The sequence below is a fragment of the Cupressus sempervirens genome, chromosome 8 (genome assembly GCF_028749045.1).
Source record: "Cupressus sempervirens isolate cs-2001-9-10 chromosome 8, ASM2874904v1, whole genome shotgun sequence".
NCBI lineage: Eukaryota > Viridiplantae > Streptophyta > Pinopsida > Cupressales > Cupressaceae > Cupressus > Cupressus sempervirens.
In genome coordinates this window covers 5,450,318-5,472,882 of record NC_143125.1, presented here as the reverse complement: position 1 = coordinate 5,472,882, position 22,565 = coordinate 5,450,318, and positions in this window count along the sequence as shown.

Here is a 22,565-nt window from a genome sequence, read left to right as displayed (position 1 = left end):
AATTAGAACAACCAAGAGGCCTTCTAGAATTCAAAATACCCTCAAGATAGAAGTGAACCTTTCCAAGTGTAGAGTCAATCTTAATCAAGACAAATCCATCATCCTTTGATGCTAATAAGTTTGAGAGCTCTTTATAAAAAACAAAGGAATTAAAAATGATTATACCTTGAGTTTTCATGAGAGCAATTATTTTCTTGTTTGTCAGGGGAAAGCAGGACAACACTTCTTCACTATGAGATAATGTGTTTGCTGAAACCTTCCATGGTCTTTGTGGCTTTCTTGGTAGTATACTTGCTTTAGCGTTCTCCATGCCAAAGGGAAATAAATAGTCTTTACCACCCAGAGGTGATTGTTGTATTTGGAAAAGAGGGTTTTCTCTAAAAATGACATCTTCATGGAACCCTGTTGGAAGGTATAGCAGGTTAAGCTCATTCCAAGTCCACTTATCATCCAGCTCTTCAAACTCTATTTTTCTCTCAGTTGGTGATCTATCAATTGTTTGGAGAGTATCTTCTTTACCCGAGCATGTGAGCGGTTTTCCGTTTTAGGAATCCTCACTATCTTGAATGAATGTGATTATCTCTAATTATTGAAGATTGCCTAGTTGAGGTCTAACCTTAGGCTGCAAATCAGTATTTGAGCCTATTAAGCAACACCTCACAAGAGTGTAGAAGTCTCCTTGTGTGTCAAGTTGTGACCATTCCTCTTAAGATGATTGGTAATGAAACAAAAAGGTTTCATGTTCTACCCTTTCATCAGCTTGAAAGATGTCCTTTGTTTCTTCTCCATGAATCCTTTCTTTGTCATACTAATCTGCCATACTTTCCTGATTAATGGTGATGGCTGAAACTGCATTAGGAAATTCAAAAGAAAAAGATTCAAAGATTGGGTGAGGGGTAGCCATTAGTAAGCTTGCATTCAACTCATCTTCAGCTGACTCTTCCTCTATAAGAGGTGTAGTTAGATCATCTGACTGGGAATGATCTTTATCGTCCTCAATCTGTGGGTAGCAACATCCTGTCATATCAAAAGAATTACCCTCTTCAGGTGTAACTTCTTGAGAATCCTCATCATCGTATTCGACATGTAGGTGATATGATCCCATTGTATCATGAGGGTTGTTTTCAAATAAATGAGGTATTGTGAAATCCTTTGTACCAAAGACTAACGTAATTTGACAATCAGAAATAGAGGATGTTGGTCTTGCTATTTTGAGGACAAGCCTTTTCATTCTGAGGTTTCCCTCCATATGATACTGCTGTTCGTAGAGATAAACTCTTTTCTGTAAAGGTTTATCACTTGTATGCTCATCTTTTAATTTCAAATATAGACCTGAGACTTTTGCAATGTTGTCTTGTTGAAACCAACCAGATAAAAATAAATCATCTTCAATTTTAATAGCCTCTCGCTTAACAATTTCAAGGTCATGTATCTTACTCCTTTTGAGATGAATTTGACTTCTGGATGCAATGCTACAATAAAGATCGAGAATAAGTTAGTTTGGGTAGTCAACTTGTGGAATCTTTGTCAAGGTCCGATTAGATCTATCCACAAAGCTTCTTATCTCTTCATCCTTTTCTTTTTCAATTTTGAAGAGTTGGCATAATAGGGAGCCCACATTGACTACTGGTTTAAATCTTGCAAGGAATTTACTTTCCAAAACATGCCAACCAGTGATGCACCCATCTTCCAAATGCTGAAACCAAATAGCAACATCATCAACAAGAGATTTAACAAATAGGTGAACATACACATCTTCTAAAACACCAAGAACCCCACAAGTTGTATTGAATGCTCGAATGTGGCTGTTCGGATCTTGATCTCTTCTTCTAGCATACTCAGGAAAATATTTCTTTGATCCGATGGGCATGAGTGTGAAATGAGGCAGACCAAAAGGACCAAAATGCAGCTGCCATGATTGAGTCACAATCAAGGCCATGTTTGTACTGGACTTCTTTTATCAAAAAGATCAGAGTCGCCAACCTCCGTACTCAGGGAGGTATCTTACACTGGAACTTCATTTTCTTTTCCTAGTAGAGTCACCAAAATCTGTTAGTGAACAGATTTGTCCTTCAACAAGAAATGTAAATAGTCACTCAATATGCCCAAAAAGAACAAAAAGTACTAATAGTTGGATCAATTATCTTTGATTGATAACTATCCTCTGAATTAAGAGGTACAACTCCCTCATAAAAGATATTCAACGAATGTGATATCTGGTTACGTCTTTAACCTGAGGTCACCAAAAGATTTCTAATATCCACCCATCAACATGAGATGAATGTGATTACTAGATTTATGAATAAAGAGAGAAGACAAATAAATAACCCTATGATCGCTTATTCAACTTCCCACATTACATAAGAGTTAAGAGGGGTTACAAATATCATTATGCAAAAATGTGAGTACATGAACCATAAGATTACATACATCACAAATATGGTGTAATGAGCATGACTATATCTAAAACAAGAAATAAAAGACCACAAGATCTTTTTAAATCAGAAATACGAGTGCACAGACCATAGGATTAAACACACACATATCCTTTTTATTTTAGAAATATAATAGAAGAACAATAGTATTACTCCGTCCCTTCCATTACAATCAGATTGCAAAACAAATCTCTCTTCCCTTCTACAAACTACAAATATTCTTCTCCCTCTTCGTACAATTACAGAACTCCAAAACCAAAAAAAGAAGAACCCGTTCTTTGTAAAAATCTATCAATAAATACTCTCCTTGGATTGTTATTCAGTGATATAATCGAATCTTTAAAATGATCATCCTTCACTTCAAGGTTTTTAATTTATTTTTAGAAAGTTTCATAAAGCGGAGAAAGTTGTCTAAATGATCTAACAAAAATTATTATAATAATGTTGGATTGACATTATTATAATGTTCCACTTTCTCATGTCAAAGAATGTCTTTTCTTTTGTAATATATTAAATCCATGTTGTGCCTGACAGAATAAGAGGTTGCTGGCCTCTTGGACATATGTCTACACAGTCAACTATAACTTTTGAACTTCAATGAATTTCGCTAATTTCTCTAGTGAGGTTCTGTAAAACTAGTCCCATAAAAGCATATCGAAAATTGAGCAAAATCCAACAGTGGGATAAAAAGTTATGATCCTCGCACTTGGACTGATTTTTTTGACTGCTGAAAATTTGTGTTCAAATTACCATCAGCAAAATCAGTTTTTTAGTGCTCAACTTTATAAACTAATAGATGGTGAACAATTCATGCTGGTTATTATCATTTTCTTTATGCTCTCAGCATTTGGCAAGACATGGGTCATAATATCTTTAGCATAGGAGAGCACCCTTGTATTTTGAGAGTCTCAATTAAATTGAATTTTCCCTGTTAAACTGAGCATGGCTGAAATCTGATTCCTCACTAAAATATTCCTCACACTAAAATGACAAATCACCATTATTTTCATCTTGGAATGCATTGGTAATTGAGCCCTTCAGACTCAGAGCTTGAGTTTGAACTGAAACTTCTAAAAATTGAAGCTTGGACTTGAAATTGGATTCGAAATTGAAGTTGAAGTTGAAGTTTGAAATCTTTGGTTCAAGATCGAGTTCAACTTAAACTCGAGATGCTTTCTTTTCACAAAACAAACCTCCTCATTGTCTCTTTAACCAATATATCTGGTATCTCCCTATTAAATTTCTCATCCCACATATTGGTTTACCGATTATATCAAAAATTTGGCAATAACTCTCCCTTGTGTTTGACCAAATCTCCAAAGAACTTAACCTTTGAACTAGAACCAATGCTTTGGAATGATGCATAGATGAACTATGGAGATGTATTAATAATTGTACCTTTGACTCTGTTAGTGAACAAATTGTCTTCCAAGAAAATACATACAAAATCACTCTAAATGCCCAAATGAGAAGACTAAATCAGCACTAATAGTTGGATATGTTATCATTAAATTGATAACCTTCCTTTGAATTCCATCAGGTACAACTCCCCGTGTAGGATATACAATGAATTCACAAAAGTACAAACACGGATGCTTTTAACCAGAAAGCACAAAAGGTTTACAAACATCTATCCGTAAATACGAAATAGATGCAAAAAAACTAATCTAATTGAAAGGAAATAAACAGTAAATGACACAAAGTTCATTCACCCAAACACTGCATTACAAAAGAATGTAAACAAGGAACAAATTTTCCATCCCCCTGATAAAGTAAAGAATCAAAGCTTCAAAGATATCTTGATATCGTAACATACTCAGAAAACAAGAACACTAAATACATTCAGAGAAAACTGAAGGTTACACAAAGATAACAATCAGTGGAAATAAAACTGCCCAAACTCAAAGTTTTTGTGTGCAATTATCTCCCAAGTCTCCCTTCTCTAAAATGTAAAAGATAACATAAACCTCATTACATGTTTGAATCAGAATCACTATCTAGAAGAAAACAAAATTTCCCTCCCTTACATTACATTTCAAAATCAAAATTTCCCTTTTTACTAATGCAAAGTCTAGGAAAAAAAAAACTCTTCTCTTCTCTCTCAGAAGAATTGGAAAAATTGGAAAACTCTTCCCCCTGCAAAACAACACATAGTCTACCTTTTTCGAAAGGAAAAATCCCTCTTCAAATGTTTTTGTGGTCTATTTATCTTCTCTACTGGTATTGATCTTTTTCAATTATTAGAAAAACTGATTCTTGAAGCTTGATTGTCTGACTCTTTCCTTTCATCTTTTCTGGATAGCTTTTCTTTGACTTTTATGACATTCAACTTTTAAAGGGTTTTCACTAAATCAAATGTCTTTTTAGCATATTTGGACAAGTGGGAAATGAATAAATCAGTTTGAAATAATAATAAAAATTTGCTGCTGGGTGGATTTTTTTTGACAGTCAAATTGGGTCTTAGTGCGGGGGCTATAGCTAATTATTCCATTGTTGGATTTTCTTCATTTTCAAATATGTTGGAGAGATCCTAATTTTACACAACTTGACTGAAGCGATCGAGAAAATTATGTCCGAGTCAAGAATTATTGAGGACTGAGTAGAGGTATATAAAACTGCCAGAATAACCAAGCTTGTTTAATGTTATCACCAATCTTTCACATCTTTTGCACTTGGTAATTAAGGCACTTAACCATTCTTTTAAAAAGAATATCAAGTAGGAAAAGATAATGTTTTTGAGCCTTGAATTTGTTCACTATGCCTTTGAACTGAAATGAATCATGTTAAACCCCAAAGTTCCTACATGCACTTCCTTGCATTAACTTGAACCAATCTAAACCAATTTGAAATATTTTAAAATATTTTCAAAGTAGATCAACAAAGTAAACTTGTGCTTTGAACCATTAATTTAAATTTCTAAACCTTTGAACTTGCTCTTGAACCTGAACCTTCGAACCTATGAATCTTCTTATGAAAACTGGACCACTTTCGAACTGCTTTGAACCTTCGTTAAAAGAGGTTTCAAACCATAAATTGAAATTTTGAAACACTGGGTCCATATAGGTACTAATAGGGGCTCTAACTATGGGACTGATTTTGATGCAAAAGCAGAGAACTTCAACAATCTCTGGCAAAAGACAAGTGCCTTATCCATTGGGCAAATAGAGTCACCAAGAAGAGAAAATTGAGAGCTACTTGTAGAGAGGGTAGAGGGGAGCATGACAAAGCCAACTAACCAAAACACCTAAACTACTAGCAAGTATGAAGCTTTCACATTATTTAGGCTAACACTACACACACCCAAAAATGTATGTACAAAATATAGACAAAGGTAGGAAGCAAAACCTACCACAAAACCAACAGTAAGAAAGCATTATGTGAATCCATTTACCAGTTGAGAGAAGTAGGATCCTTTCCGCCACAACGAATGATTCCTTAATGGAGAAGCTCCAAACCATTGTTGATTAGCGACTTCTTTAATGCCAAACCTCAAACTGAAAGCGCACATGCATATGTTGATTCAACACTCTTTTCCAAATAGCCATAACTCATCATAGCACTCTTTCCCTCTCAAGGATTGATCTTCAATATCCACAGGGTTAGATTCCACTTCAAACTTTAAAAATAAAATGCAAAAACCTCATCAAGAGATGATGCACAATACTTAGAAATGTTGTTATCAATATTCAATTCTTGCACATGGCCCTTAATGTCATGGTCAACTTGCAGGCATAAAGACACCTCATCCAACATAGGGTAAACCCTCAGATATATGTTCTCCTCACCTCTTTCAAGAAACAAAATATCATCAATCATATAATGCATTTTTTCTTTTTCGTTTCCAAAAGTGCCATAACATTCTTCAATATTACTTTTACAACCCATATCAGCAAAGCCACACATAGAAGAATGGAAAGAAAAATTATCAATAAACACTTCATTCTCAATTTGATTTGAATGAATACCTGACTCATCATGGAAGAGATAATCCAGCTTGAGTGATGATAGGAATTCTTGTATGGTTTCTTCTTCTTCCTTGAGAAGGGCATTCTTCAACACAGCAGTCAGGTCACCACTAGGCTGGGAATCAACTCCATACTTCTTTTTCTCAAGAAGAAATTCAGCACACGAAGTTTCATCCAAAGGCATCTTTACCTCATCTCTATGAAGAATTAGATCATCATCAAATAGACTAACTTGAGGGAGGTCTTCTAGCTGAAGAGACAATAAGAATTTTCTTATGATTTCTTCTTCTTGAGCAAGGAGTGTGCCTCTCCATGTTTTAGCTGGGCTATCTACAGGCTGAGTGATAACTTCAACACCTCTTTCTTCAATCTGATTTTTAGCATGAGAAGAAAACTTTTCCACATGTAATTTCACCTTGTCATCAAGATAGAGTTTGTCCTTAAACATATCAGGCCTCTTTGTGGGCTGATTACAAATGTTTAAACATGAGAGCTCATCTTTGTTTTCCATGTGTGGAAAGTTCACTTTCAAACTACATGTTATTCTAAAATTTTTTGCTAACAAAACTCTCCAAAGAAAGATGACTATTATAACTTTCGTCCATTTCATTAAAGGTGGAAGATTGAAATTCCGGCAGCAAGTTGTCTAATCTTCCATAACTAGAAACTTCTAAAACAAGATGACCATTATCACTCTCAAAATTGAAACTTTCTAAAGCTAGAGAGGAGAAAGATTTAGAGGCACCTTCATCAATACTTCCTTGAGTACCATGATGATCAGCAAGAACATAATAGTAGTGAGGAGTGAAGTGAGATGACGTTACTGGGGATTCTTCTCTCTTAACTGGCAACCCGTCTTTACATTCATTGTCATTGCTGCCATGGTTTTCATTTTCAGCTTGAGAGTCTTTATCTAGCTTGTCTGATCTTCACGAGGCTGTGATATTTCTTGAAGGAAGAAAACTTCTTGCTACTATTTTGTTTCTAGAGCCCTTTGGCCAAAGTTTTAGTTACAACAGAATCTCTTTCAAGACAAATTTCAGCATCATTTTAAAAATCAGCACTAACAATAATATCTATTGCTACATCATTTTCAAAGTGAAAGGATTCTAGAATGCGGCCTTTTTCAGCATTCACATACAAAGAGCCACTATTCTCACAATCTCTCATGATATTCAAAGATTCATCTTCTGATAAAGCATTGCTAGAAAGCATTTCAATGGAATCTTAAGAAAAGAATTTTTACCATGATCCTCAAGTGTAAAACTTTCTACATTAGGTGAAAAAGAAACTTGAGGCAATATTTCATTATTAGTGCTTACCTTTTCTCCATTGTTGGCTATTTGGAATCCTTTCTCATTCAAGATTGAATAATTGCATGAGATGAAATGCGAAGATATAACTGGGGCCTCATCATCATCCACCTCCAAATATTTTTTTAACCAAGAGACTCTCTCCTCAAGCTTTTGTAAGTCTTTCAACTTGTGAAATCTCTTGCAGAGGCTTTTCCATAGCAGCCAAGATGAGGCATTATCTTCTATGCTTATGTTATTCCTAATAGCCCAGGAAACACATTTTTATAGCTATCCACAAATTCGCGTACCACTTTACCATCCATTTCATAAAGTTCTAGGAGAGAAGGGTTTGGCCTTGATCTTCTCATGGTTTTTATATTTGGCATGATCTTCAATAGAGTCGCCAATCTCCTGCACATGGAGATAATCATAAAACTGAGGAAAAAAAATATTAGGCACTAAATCTTCATTTTCGGATCCACAGTAAAGTCGCCAAAAATCTGTTAGTGAATGGATTGTCTTCCAAGAAAATACATACAAAATCACTGTAAATGCCTAGATGAGAAGACTAAATCAACACTAACTGTTAGATAGGTTATCATTAAATTGATAACCTTCCTCTAAATTCTATTAGGTACAACTCCCCGTGTAGGATATACAATGAATTCATAGAAGTACAAACATGGATGCTTTTAACTAGAAAGCAGAAAAGGTTTACAAACATCTATCCGCAAATACGAAATAGATGTGAAAAACTAATCTAATTGAAAGGAACTAAATAGTAAATGATACAAAGTTCATTCACCCAAACATTGCATTACATAAGAATGGAAACAAGGAACAAATTTTCCATCCCCCTAATAAAGCGAAGAATCAAAGCTTCAAAGATATCTTGATATTGGAACATACTCAGAAAACAGCAACACTAAATGCATTAAGAGAAAATTGAAGGTTACACAAAGATAACAATTAGTGGAAAGAAAACTGCTCAGACTCAAAGTTTTGGTGTACAATTATCTCCCAAGTCTCCCTTCTCTAAAATGTAAAAGATAACATAAACCTCATTACATGTTTGCATCAGAATCACTATTTGGAAGAAAACAAAATTTCCCTCCCTCACATTACATTTCAAAATCAAAATTTCTCCTAATACAAAGTCCAGAAAAAATAAAAATAAAGCTCTTCTCTTTTCTCTCAGAACTACAAAAACTGGATAACTCTTCCCCTTGCAAAACAACACACAGTCTGCCTTTTTCAAAAGGAAAAAACCCTCTTCAAATGTTTCTTTGGTTTCTTTATTTTCTCTACTGTTGTTCATCTTTTTCAGTTATTAGAAAAACTGATTCTTGAAGCTTAACTGTCCGACTCTTTCCTTTCATCTTTTCTTGATAGCTTTTCTTTGAATTTTATGACATTAAACTTTTAAAGGTTTTTCACTAAATCAAAATTCATATTAGCATATTTGGACAAGTGGAAAATGAATAAATCAGTCAAAAATAATAATAAAAATTTGCTGTTGGCTGGATTTTTTTGGACAGTCAAATTGGGTCTTGGTGTAGGGGCCATAACTAATTATTCTACCATTGGATTTCCTCTAGTTTTAGATATGTTGGAGAGATCCCAATTTCACAAAAATTGACTAGAGCCATCAAGAAAATTATGTCAGAGTCAAAAGTTATTGAAGACTGAGTGGAGGTATATAAAACTACCAGATTAACCAAGCTTGTTTAATGTTATCACCAATCATTCACATCTTATGCACTTGATAATTAAGGCACTTAACCATTCTTATAAAAAGAATATCAAATAGGAAAAGATAATGTTTTTGAGCCTTGAATTTGTTCACTATGCCTCTAAACTAGAATGAATCATGTTAAGCCCCAAAGTTCCTACATGCAGTTCCCTGCATTAACTTGAACCAATCTGAACCAGTTTGAAATATTTTGAAATATTTTCAAACTGGATCAACAAAGTAAACTTGTTCTTTGAACCATTAATTTAAATTTTTGAAACTTTGAACCTACTCTTGAACCTAAACCTTTGAACCTATGAATCTTCTTATGAAAAATGAACCACTTTAGAACTGCTTTGAATCTTAGTTAAAAGATGTTCGAAATGATAAATTGAAAATTTAAAACACTGGTTCCATATAGGTACTAATAGAACCAATGAGCTTGAAGCTTGAAACTACAACTCAAACTTGAATTTTGGCATGAATCATAAACTAAAACTCTGATTCTTGAACCTGAACTTGAACTAACTTGATTTTGAACTTTGAACTTGAAGTTGAACTAACCCGAAGGTTCAACTTGAACTTCAACTTAGGCATTGGATATTCTTCCATACAATTTGATTCAAGTTGGATTGTGACTGTTTAGATGATGGAGCATATCACTTGAATGGCAACTAAAACTTGAAGCCTTGAATTTGAATATGGAACCCAATCCATACATTTGCATCGGTTGGCTGATTGCAATTTTATTTATTGAATTTGTGTCTTCAAGACTCACAACCAACGAAATTACATTTTTGAATTTTTGAACTTATGAAACTTGAATCACTGAACCTGAATGTTTGGGCCTTGATTTTGCAAACTTGAAGTTGAAGTTGAAGTTGAAGTTGAAATCAAAGGTTCAAGTTCGACATACTCCCACAACACTATCTTCTTCACAAGTCATAGCCTATAAGCCATCATTAGCAATTAAAACCAACCAAAATTTCCTCTACGAAGCTGACTTGGATGTTTAGAATGGGGGTGTTAAAAGCATGGTAACAAGCTGTAAGAAGAATCTCTGAGATCCCGGTATCCCTAAGATGCTGAAAGAGAGCCGCCCGAGGAATAGAGTCAAAAGCTTTGTGAAAGTCAAAAAAGCAACAATAAACTTTCACTAAGTGATGGCAAGCTTCCTCAACAATGGACTTTAAATTCAAGATGTGATAATTGATTTGAAAGTTTGAATGAAACCTACCCTAACCTATAGCCTAAAAATTTTGCCGATTGAGCTCCTTGGACAGGATATCGTTCAACACAGTCACATAGAGTTTGGCGAAGGTATGCCCAACCATGATGGTGCTGTATTTTTTGGGGTTCAAAGCTAGCTCAGATCTATGGATTAGATAGATAATATGTCATGACCAAGAGTTAGGGAAGCCGATGAAAACCACTCGATTAAAGAGCACTATAAGAAAGTCACATAGGACAAAGATACCCAACTTGAAAAATTCATCTTGAAATCCTTCCTCATCTAGAGTTCTACCACTGTTCATAACTCTAATTGCCTCACAAATGTGGGAAAGGAGAAGAGGTGACAATGGGTGGGGGGGAAGGATGAGATGGAGAGGGGGCTAGTTAGAAATATCATAGAGAGTGGAGGTGTGGGAGGCAAGGGAGTGAAGGTCCAAAGTAGGGGGAGGGGGTGTGTGGTGAGGAAACATGGTTCGCCAAAAGAGGTTTGGAGACTGGAAGAACATGGCACAAAGAGACTTACACTATAGTAAAGTGAACTTTCATTTCTTTTGGTAGTAGTCGAGCCTCAATTGAGAGGAAGAGGAGAAAGAAGTAGTGGATGGAGCAGAGCGAAGTATGAAATGAAAGGATTTTTAGCTCTCATCAAACCATTGGTTCATGGGGGACAAAGGGTGATTGAGGAGGTGCAGTGGGGAATGGAAAGAGGGGAAGACTCCCACAAGGCAGATGCAAGTGAGTGGAACATATAGGTGACATCCCCGAAGTTGGGAAAGGGGTGTTGGGGGAGAGGTCATCTAAGGTGGTGGATGAAGAGCTCAACGTCCCCATCAGAGGAGAAAAAAGAGGTGCAAGCATGGGGGGAGGGAAGAGGGGGGCAAGAAGAAGTGGACAAGAAAGGGGGAGAATATGTTAGGGGTCCCCAAAGGGTGATGCTAAGGAGGGCATGGTCAGCCACAAGAAGGCGAGATATGGTAAAGTGACAATTGAGAGGGATGAAGGAGGTAGTAGAGAGAACATAGTAAAGAACACTAACACCACCACCATGTGGCCAACAAGTGAAGAGTTCGGATCTAGGAAAACAAGAGAGCCCATTCAAAATCACTAAGTCAGAAGACTCACAGAGCTGTAACAAATTACGACCATACCTAGTGAAGGACCCCTGACAATCCTTGGAGAGTCGAAGTAGACCTACAAAACCATGATCAAAAGCAGTTGTATACATGGGATCAGACCCATGATCATAGAGAGGAGGCTGTAGGTCTCTGGTCCATGCGTTAAAGTCTCCCAAAATAATGATGTCCACCTGTAATGAGCCCAAAATTGGGGTAAAACATTTGAAATTGAATTAAATACTATATCTATTTTATCGAGCGACTTTAGCAATAATAAATCTATCCTCTATGAATTTAATTGAAATGATCTTCAATAATAAATAAACAATAAATAATTAGATAAATGTTATTGCAAATATTAGAACAAATAACATAAATATTATTGTAATATATCATTCTAATAAACATTATAATTATAATTAATATAATCTTTAATTATAATAAATAAATAAATATTGTGACTTAATCAAACATTATTGTAAGCATAAATTTATAAGATAATTTATAAATAATCAAAACATGATGTATTACAAACATCAATGAAAGACTTTTCTTTAAATAAACATTATTTAATGGAAGGATATGAGTCATGACCAGTCTCTACAGTCATGGCCTTTGGCCAAGCATCAATATTTCATTCAATCAATGACCAAGGAAGAAAGGGGATAGGAATGGATGTAGGAATAGGAAGGATAATTGAAAACCGGTGGAAGCATACAAGACACCGAAGATTAAAGGATTGGATGTCACAGTTATAGAGGGAAGCCAACAGTCATAGTTGTCCCACATGGAATCACAAACAATCTCAGAGAACAAGAAAAGGAGTACTTGCAGACGACCACATAATAAACTTAGTTGCTACAAGGTTCTCAGGTACTCACCAATCCATTCCAATAGTAAAGTTGAGCATCACCCATTCATCATTGTAATGTTGGAGATCACAGACTTGAGTTAGAGATTAAGGATGATGGAACTTAAGAAACATTGAGTTAAAAAAAATATAATTCCTAATAGGAATCAAGAGAGAGATATAATATCTCTGAAGGTTAGTAAAACCAAATTTTTGAATGCAAATTTAGAGAGAATGAACATACCTAAGGTAGTTCATAAGGCTCAGGAGAAAAACAATCTTCCCATGGAAGGATGGATGTATCCAATCAATCATTCATAAGGCTTAACAAGAGTAATTGTGAAAGGATGTCACTTAGTGGAGAGCTATTTTGTTATAGGAGCCCTAGGAAGCCCTCCCCCGGGAGCTAAGTGATTGATCACAACCTCTCCTTAAGAAGGAAGTAGTAATTAGGATATAAGGGAAAATTTCTATATGTGTAGTGTTTTTACAATTCCTTTTCTTTTTAAAGTACTAAGTGCTAACACTTGTGTAGGATTAATAACTAGGAGAGTGTGAGAATAATTCAAATCAAACAACTGGGACATTACAGTGGTATTAGAGCATGGATCTTGCCATCCCGAGGGCAACGTGTATGCAAAATTAAAAAATAAGAATAAGGAAAATAACGATGAATGAAATAGCTAATGGATTAAGAACCTTTATGGAACAAACCAATCAAAATCTCATAAGTCAAAATGAAAGGTTAGATCAATCCAATTAGGCCCTTCTAAAAGCTCTACAGAATATGGGGAATTCCACTAACAACTTAAGGAATAACTCTTTCCATGGGAAAGATATGAGTTCAAATGAGCCAGACATTAATGAATCATCCTCATCTACAATTTTGAGACCCCCCTTCCTACCTATGGAAGAAACTCAAAGGGAAGAGGAGGGAATAAACCAACCTATTAATAACATAGTAGAGAATGCAAGAGCCTATGCAAACCTTGAACCCGATATTAGGGAACTCGTAACATTTGCAAAATTTTGTGAGGGGCAAAAACATGAGGCACCCATAAAAACCAAAATAAAACCAAACAAAGAGCTTAAACATAAGGTGAACAAAGTAATGCTACCCAATTTTGAGGGATCAGGAAAAATAACAGTCCATGCATGGCTTAAAAAATTAAACACATATTTTACTCTTAGCCCAATGATGGAGGAAGATGCATTCCAATTTGCTATACTCCACTTGGAATGAATGACACATGAATGGTAGCACAATGGGCTTCACTCCTTAGGACATCAACACATAAACTCATATCAAGAATTCTCCCAAAAACTTATCAAATGATTCAACCAAGTTGAGCCTGAATGGTACTTCAAAGAACTGACCCATTTAAAGAAAAATGGAACGATGGAAGAATCCTCTAATGAGTTCCAAAATTTTTTAGTCATGGTACCAGACTTATTTCAAAAAAGGTTTACATACTTATTTGTTGATGACCTTAAGGATTCTATTAAAATATATAGTTCACCCATTATAACCTCAAATAGTAGAAGAAGCCATTCAGAAGGATAGAAATGTGGAATCTAATGTATCCAAAGAAAGATCTTGAACCTACCCTCCTAAAAATCCACCCAAGCAAGAAGGATCAAGGAAGGAAAGTAAAACATGTTACTTTTGCAAAGAATCATTGTTTCCAAGACATCGATCCTAAGGTAAGGAAAGGGACAAGTTATCAAAGAAAGGATTGTTCTTCAAGTGCAAAGAACCATGGGGATGGGACCATCAATGCAAAAGAGGAAAACTTCGTAGAATGGAAGAAATAAATATGGATGAGACATCAAACAAAATAATAAAGATAAATGAATCAAAATTTGGAAGCCTAGCCATAGTCACCCAAGAGAGTGTAAAGAGACTCTTTTGAGTAAAAGTAGTATTAAAGGGCCAAAAGGTGATTGTGTTAATAGATTTTGGAGCCTCACATAATTTCATCAACAAGGATCTGGTAATCAGAAGAAGGTTAAATAACACAAAAATTTAAGGGCTTCAAGGTAGTAATGGGCAATGGTACCATTGATCAATGCATAGACATCATTCCCCAATGGAAATTTATTTAAACAATTGCACCATAAGAGAGTTGTTTTGTTGTGAAGCTAAAAAATGATGTCATCCTCAAAATGCCTTGGATTGACTCTTTAGGGAATTCTACTATTGATAATCTTAATCTAGAAGTATGTTTCAATCTTGAAGGGAAAAACATAACTTTAAAAGGACTACCTAATGGATCACCCAAGGTAGTATCATGTAATAGGATAGAACAGATTCTTAGACATGGTCAAGGAGAATGGATAGCTGAGTGTATGATTCTTGGTAAATCACCCACTAATGAACTAATAGTGCATGTTGATATACATCCCATCCTATAGCAACACAAGAGAATTTTTGAAAACATTCCCCCAAGAATACCACCCAAAAGAGGTTTTGAGCATTCGATAGAATTAGAGGAAGGAGCCAAACCTATTATAACTACCCCTTATAGGCATCCTCATAAATACAAAGAGGAAATTGAGAAAACTATTAAAGAATTATTAGAAATGGGACACATTCAACCTAGCAGTAGTCCATTTGCCTCCTCGGTAGTCCTCGTTTAAAAAAAAAGATGAAACTACAAGGATGTGCATTGATTACAGGGCCTTAAATAAGAAAACCATTAAGAATAGGTATCCCATGCCAAGAATAGATGAATTAATGGATGAACTATGTGGTGCCCAATATTTTTCAAAGATTTATCTAAGATTAGGATACCACCAAATCCAAATGAGGAAGGAAGACATTCCAAAGACAAAATTCATATGTCATTATGGATATTTTGAATTTCTAGTACTTCCTTTTGGCCTCACTAATGCTCCAGTCACTTTCTAGTCATGCATGAACCATATTTTTAGGTACCAATTAAGGAAATTCCTTCTCATCCTTTTTGATGATATACTTATTTATAGTAAGACATGGGAAGAACATTTGCAACATATCAACGAGGTTCTAAATATCTTAGAGACAGAATCACTATATGCCAAGATGTCAAAATGTGAATTTGGACTAAATGAGATTTTGTATTTAGGCCACAAGATTAATGTAGAAGGGGTAAGTGTTGATGAAGAAAAAATTAAGACTATTAAAGAATGACCGAAGCCAAAAACCTTAACTTCAAGGCTTTGTGGGGCTGTTTAGTTATTATAGGCAATTTATTAAAGGGTTCTCTAGGATTATAGCCCCCCTTACGAATTTAACTAAGAAAGGTGCTTTCTCCTAGAATGAGAAGACTCAACAAGCATTTGAGAAATTGAAAGAAACAATGAGTTCATGCCCTGTTTAAGCCATTCCAGACTTTACGATGCCTTTTGAACTACAATGTGATGCGTCAGGAGAAGGAATTGGGGCAGTTCTCATGCAAAGGAAACACCCCATAGCATTTGAAAGTCACAAAATCACATATAAAAAAAAAACTATTCCATATACAATAAAGAAATGTTGGCCATAATGCATGCATAGCCAATTTTTGGTAGTATCTAGTTTGTGGAAAGTTCATTGTTAAGACAGATCACTATAGCCTACGCTTCTTCCTGAGCCAAACAGATCTTAATGATCGACAACAAAAATGGGTGAGTAGAATTCAAGCATACGACTTTGATATAGAATATGTTAAAGGAGTGAATAATGGAGTTGCAGATGCTCTCTCTTGACACCCCCACATCAATATGGTTACCAATATTATAGGGAATTGGTAAAAAGATATCATTGTGGAGTACGCAAAAGATCCTGAGGCTAATGAAATATTAGAAGGGAAGAATCCAAACAAAGATTTCAAAACACACAATGATATTATATTTTATAAAGGAAGGATATTTCTAACTCCGAAATCAAGGGTCAAAAATACAATCTTACAAGAATATCATGATAACCCTTGTCCAACCATCAAGGGCATTTTAAGACATACAAATAGATAAGAGAGAAATTCTCGTGGAAAGGTCTAAAGAAAGATGTCCAGAGATATGTACAAGAATGCATGACTTGCCATTGAAATAAGAAAGAACACACACCTTGCAAGATTGTTACAACCATTACCCATCCCTTGTAGAAAAATGGGAAAGCATTTCGATGGATTTCGTAACTGACTTACCAAAAGTTCAAGGAAATAATAATATCTATGTAGTAGTGGATAGAATCACCAAATATGCTCATTTCTTTCCCATTAGTACTGAATCGTCGACACATCAGATAGCTGAACTATTTTTCAGAGAAGTTTTCAAACTCCATGGACTTCCATAAAACATAATCAGTGATCATGACATCAAGTTCATTAGCCAATTTTGGCAAGAGATATTCAGACTAGCAAGATTTGGTTTAACCCTGAGCACAAGCTACCACCTGTATACAAATGGTCAAATAAAAATAGTAAATAAGTGGTTAGAAGGATATTTGAGGATCTACATAAGAGGACAACAGAAAGCATGGATTAGATGGCTACACTTAGGTGAGTTTCACTATAATACAACTCATCACATGTCCATTGGAATGACCCTTTCAAAACTTTATATGGGTATGAGGCACTCACATTTGTGAACTTAACTCTACAAGGAAATTGAGCACCAAGCGCACAAGACTTTGTACAACAAAGCACAAATATCTTGAAAACTCTCAAGGAAAATGAACAACAAGTCCAAAATCAACAGAAGGTCTATCATAATAAAAAGCGCATTGAAATAACATTTGAAGTTGAGAATTTTGTTTTGGTAAGATTACAACCATACAAGCAAACATCAATTAAGAAGAGTGGAGTTGAAAAATTAAAATCGCAATTCTATGGGCCATATCAAATAATAAAGAAGATTGGAAAAGTAACATATGAAATACAACTACCCGAAGGTAGTAGGATCCATAATATATTTCACTTCTCCATGCTTAAAAAGGTATTGGGGAAATTAATATAACCTTATGCAGAATTACCACCGCTAGAGGATGAAGGACATCTTGTTTTGGAACCTGAGGTTCACCAGGAAAAAGAAATTGAGAAATAGAATGATCATTGAATATTTGGTCCAATCTGAGGATGATGCAACTTAGGAAACGAAAGAAAACATTAAGTTGCTTGAGGACAAGAAAAATTGAGCGGGAGGGATTATAATGACCCCAAAATCAAGATAAAACATTTGAAATAAAATTAAATACTATATCTATTTTATTGAGTGGCTTTAGCAATAATAAATCTATCCTTTGTGAATTTAATTGAAATGACTTTCAATAATAAATGAACAATAATAGTTATTGAAAATATTAGAACAAATAACATAAATATTATTGTAATATATCATTATAATAAATATTATAATTATAATTGAGATAATCTTCAATTATAATAAATAAATAAATATTGTGACCTAATCAAACATTATTGTAAGCATAAATTTATAAAGATAATTTATAAATAATCAAAACATGATGTATTACAAACATCAACATAAGAGTTGTCTTTAAATAAACATTATTTAATGGAAGGATATCGGTCATGACTAGTCTCTACAATCATAGCCTTTGGCCGAGCATCAATATTTAATTCAATCAATGACTGTGGAAGAAAGGGCATAGGAATGGATGCAGGAACCAGGAAGTATAATTGAAAACTAGCGAAAGCATACAAGACACCGATGATTAAAGGATTATACATCATAGTTACAGAGGGAAGCCAATAGTAGACAAACACATAATAAACTTACTTGCTACAAGGTTCTTAGGTATTCACCAATCCATTCTAGTAAAAAAGTCGAGCATCACCCATTCGTCACTGCAACATTGGAGACCACAGACCCAAGTTAGAGATTAAGAATGATGGAACTTAAGAAACACCGAGTTAAAAAAATTATAATTCCTAACAGGAATCAAGGAAGAGATATAATGTCTCTTAAGGTTAGTAAAACCAACTGGCTGAATGCATATTCAGAGAGAATGAACATACCTGAGGTAGTTCATAAGGCTCAGGAGAAGAGTAATCTTCCCTAAGAAGGATGGATGTATTTGATCAATCATCCATAACGCTTAACAAGAGTAATTGTGAAAGGACATCACTTAGTGGAGAGTTGTTTCATTATAGGTTCCCCAAGAAGCCCTCCCCCAGGAGCTAAGTGATTGATCACAACCTCTCCTTAAGAAGGAAGTGGTAATTAGGATATAAGCCCAAATTTCTATATGTATAATGTTTTTACAATTCCTTTTCTTTTAAAATACTAAGTACTAACACTTGTGTGAGATTACTATCTAGGAGAGTGTGAGAATAACTCAAATCAAACAATTGGGACATTACACCCCCATGGTAGAGAATTTGGTTATGTACTTAAGAAGGTCCTCATAGGGGTTCGCACCCTCAATGTCATGAATTGTATAGTACGAAGATTCTAGCAGGAAGTAACATACGGTGATGTAGGTATCTCTATAGAGAAAGGTTCCTTGATCAATGCAAATCCACATGAATTTGGCATAATTGTCAGAGTGGACTAATGAAATGTTACTAAAAAGGGGGTCTTGAATAAGACAGGTGACCCCATTAGAGCCTCTAACCTTGCTAGAGCACCTGACTTTGTCTCTAAAATAAGAGAGCCACTGATAGCCAAAATTACCAGGAAGAGGATGCATGGGACTCTCATGTGTCCCTATAATAAAAAGAAGGTTTGCGGAACCAATAGCATCATTAAGTAAGCCAAGAATAGACTAGAAGTTACCATTACCATTCTAGAAATTGAGACACAAAGAGCCTGTGCTCAACTATCACTGAGCCAATCATTTGGCCTTAGAGGTCGCCCTGAAAATACAACCTATAGGAAAGGTATCACGGATTACTAATTTAAAGTTTTCAATGACTGCATATTTACCCTCTTGTATTGCTTCCACAACGAGGGCATGATCTTGCTTGAGTTCTACCACCTGTGATCGGGTGGGGTCCTCATCTAGGTAGATCTTAGGGGAAAGAGAATAATTTTTTCTTTGATCTAAGAGCCCGCAACTTGTCAGAGAGGGAGAGGAACCAGAGGAAGAGAGTACCATTAGGGACTAACCAACACCTGTCAAGAGTGATGTCTAGAATGTCCAATTGATCCTTGAGGAAAGAGTATCCAGAAGTTGAAGGATCATCAATAGAGGAGAGACCGTTGACTCATAAATTTAGTTCATGGGTCCACCTAACCTACTCATTGTCCATCTTCCCTTGTACTAAATTCTCAACACCTAAAAGGGGAGCTTCAACCCCAGAACTGCATAAAGAGGCCCAAGACTTCACCTTTAATTCAGTCTTTGTTAGCAATGAAGAATGCCGATCAATGATCTCTGATTGTTTCTTCTTGATAGTGTCTAACTCCATAAGTTGCATTGTAGCAGATTCCAGAGTATCCTTGAGGCCTATATTTTTAGCAACTAGAGATTGCACAGTATCTCATAGAGTGTGGTTCTCAAATTTGAACAAAGCCAAGCTTTTTGCAACTTTAAAATAGACTGAAGTTGAATGAGCAATAACACTTTGAAGGACAACATTAGCAGACTCCATGGTATCCAAGTGATCAGCAAGCTGCTGTAGTGTAATTGGATCATAAAATGGTGCCATATCTTTTTGTCAAACAATTTATAGACATCTATCTAATGCACAATCTGTTAAACAGTTAAAGATGTTGGCACCAAACTAGTTCTTGATAATTTCCCTTGGAAAAAATAGGAAGACAAACAAGAACTAAAAAATCGCTTCAGGCAAGTTCAGCTAGAATCACTGCAATCTTAAGTAGTCGAAAGGGGCACCACAAAGGAAGAAGACAACTGCAGATCTTATTATCACTATCTAAACCTACTCTTCGTCAGTGTGTTGGGTTAAAGCCAATGCTGGAGGAGAAGTAGGCTTAGTAGTAGGCTTATACTATGCTTTAGGCCACAATCCCTATCTCACATATCGATCTGCTACACAAACCTATCGTAGCATGTAGAACATCAAACCTATGGAAAAATTTGCAAAATCATCCATTAGGGCATCTGGAGTGTTGGAGACCAATCATAATGTGAGGAATTTGGTAGCAGTGGATGGACACACCTGTAGTGAATGGACACACGAAAGGGCACATAGGTTCATGACTCATGGGCTCATAGTCGAGGACATGTCTCCAACATCTTAAATGACTCATGAAAACCAAAAGGGCATTGAGGCTCATGCAACTAGGGTTCACGACTCTGCTGGATTGTTGGTTCACAGCTCATGCAACATAGGCTTAGGGTTCATGACTCATGCAATGGATGTATTTGTGTCATATTATACATTTGAGGTGCTCCTTAATAGTTTAACATCTATATAAGCTCATTGCAAGGAGTTTGATGCTACAACAACGTTGACACTATATTACCTTAGACACTTTATTGCCATGGTTGAAGCAAAATTGAAAAAGAACATGATTTTAGAGTTTAGATAGAGATGAAGAAAATCAAACTTTGTTGTGTTGTGTGCTCCAAGAAATTTATAAGGGGATTATGGAGGATTTTTTCAAATGCAAGAAATTAGCCCTTCACTTTTAAGACATAACTATGAACTTCTATACACTATGTTTGGAGATAAACTATTAAAAATGAAAAAGATGCCACTAGCACCAGAATGGGAGAATATTGTTGCTGTGAAACTTGGCATAATATTCTTGAAATAGGTTTGGATGCATCCATCATCTAAATATATACTAATTTGAAATTGATAAGTTTATAAGGATGAGGAAGAATGAGATGTTCAACTTATAGAGTTGCACAAGCTTCTTGATACATGCTAGTTCATGCTTAATGATTCATTTTTCAATTATTTTTTATACATTAATTCCTTAATTTTGACTGACTGACACCCATTTTCTTGGCAGTAAAAATGATTTATTGATACAAAAATTTCCAAAAATTAAATTTTGGAGACTTTTCCAAACATCTAGAATGTTGTTTATGTTGAAAGCTTGCCTCTATAACAAAACTAAGGGTTCATAACTTCCTCCTCCAATTGAACAATATGACTCATTCTATATGAACAAAAGAAGCAGAGGAACAAGTAGAGTGAGAGATATGTAGGTGGAAAATGTTTTCTAGTCATTGCACTAACAGAAGAAGAAGAACCAGGGCATAACTCAATCTGTATGAAAAAAAGAAACAAAGGAACACACATAGTGAAAGATATGCAGGTGGACAGTGTTTTCTAGTCATTGCCATGACAAAAGAACAAGAAATAGGGCAATCAAGTAGACAGTTGTCCACAAAGCTCATCTATGCATTATGAGGTGACAAATGGAAGAAAGGGGTAGGAATTTAGCTGAATTTTTTTTTTTTTGAAAAGAATCAAGAAAAATAAACGTTGATTACTAACCAAGCCGGATGAAGCTTTCAGAGCGTACTGAAACATAATTGTATTATTGTACTGCCAAGAAAGTGAAGAAAGCTTTGGCACAGTAGCCATGAAAGCAGGAAGAGAGCCTTAAATGTGATTAAAACTCAGATTAATGACAATAAGTTCATTGTTCATCTCATAATTTATAGGCACTTGGAGAGAAGTAAATATTTTATGAGACATAGTTAGCTTTTACAGCAACAAATGATTGAAAAGAAAAGAAAAGAAAAGATAATATTAATGTTCAACAAGAGACCACAACATGGCTCTATGGGACTAGGAGCTTACAACCAAGAAAATAGCACCAAAAAGAACACTGAATGGTGCCAAGAAAAGAGAAAGCAAAAACCTAAAATAAAAGATGGAGAAGGTGAGCAAGAGTCATCCCAAACAAGATTAGGGATCCTTCTTTGAAGAGAAGAAGGAAAATAATGAATGAGATGGATAGGGGTGACCAGGGGCTTTGTACTATCACTGAGTGCTCTAGGAGGAGTATCATTGGTGAAGAGGAACACTAG